The 806-nt window shown below is 51.7% G+C and overlaps 1 protein-coding gene across 1 annotated transcript in view; it reads right to left on the reverse strand.

Annotated features, from left to right (window-relative positions):
* The window catches only part of NCOA1 (nuclear receptor coactivator 1), a 170,117-nt gene extending 169,909 nt beyond the window's left edge, over window positions 1-208 (reverse strand). Inside the window, exon 1 of the mRNA XM_018566828.1 lies at window positions 72-208. The gene's annotated coding sequence lies outside the window, so the exon portion shown is untranslated. The remainder of the gene's footprint in view (window positions 1-71) is intronic.
* Between the last annotated feature and the right edge of the window lie 598 nt (window positions 209-806).

An 806-nucleotide genomic window follows, 5' to 3' on the forward strand; every position in this document is an offset into this window, starting at 1 on the left:
AATCGGGCTCGGCGCAGAACAATGCTGCGAATAGGAAGGCGGTCAAAGGTTTTGCAGAGCGCGGCGCTTACATTTGCCCAGGTATTGCGTGCGTTGTTGCTCCTCCGGAGGTCTGTTATAGGGACAGGCTGCTTTGTCATTGAGGCTGCCCTGGCTGTTGCTTCCTTCTCTCTCTGTAACGTTTGGTTTGCTTGCTTTTTTTTCTCTCTCTCTCAGCTCCTTCCCAGAGAACTCTGGGTAAACTGGCTGTACAAGTTCCTTCTCATAGTGTTTACAATTGCATCACAGGAGCTGCAGCTCTCCGCCTTTTAAAGGGGCAGCCTTGCCTGTGCGCTCTGCCCAGAACGTTCGGCGCTGCACGGTCGGCAGACGACTGCAAATGGAATTAAAGAACGATGGCGGCAACTTACTAAACGACTTAAAGGAACAATACTTTTCTGTAGGTTAGGCGGTCGGGTAACGAGCTGACGGTTTATTTATCATTGGCATATGGTGCTACGGAGAGAGTTGTCGGTTTGATTCCGAGATCTAAAACAAGGAATTTGTAAAGCGCGGTGCTAGCCGGATTCTCTGACTTGGAGGTCAGGGACGGGGATTTTGGAAAGCGAGGTGCTAGCCGGATTCTCTGACTTGGAGAGACTGGACGGGGATTTTGGTAAGGGCGGTGCTAGCCGGATTCTCTGACTCGGAGGTCCGGGATGAGGATTTTGGAAAGCGCGGTGCTATCCCGATCCTCTGAGATCTAAAATGGGGAGTTTGGAAAGCGCAGTGCTAGCCGGATTCTCTGACTTGGAGGTCCGGAATGC

The sequence above is a fragment of the Nanorana parkeri genome, unplaced genomic scaffold (assembly GCF_000935625.1).
Source record: "Nanorana parkeri isolate BGI_ZX_2015 unplaced genomic scaffold, ASM93562v1 scaffold980, whole genome shotgun sequence".
Classification (NCBI taxonomy): Eukaryota; Metazoa; Chordata; class Amphibia; order Anura; family Dicroglossidae; genus Nanorana; species Nanorana parkeri.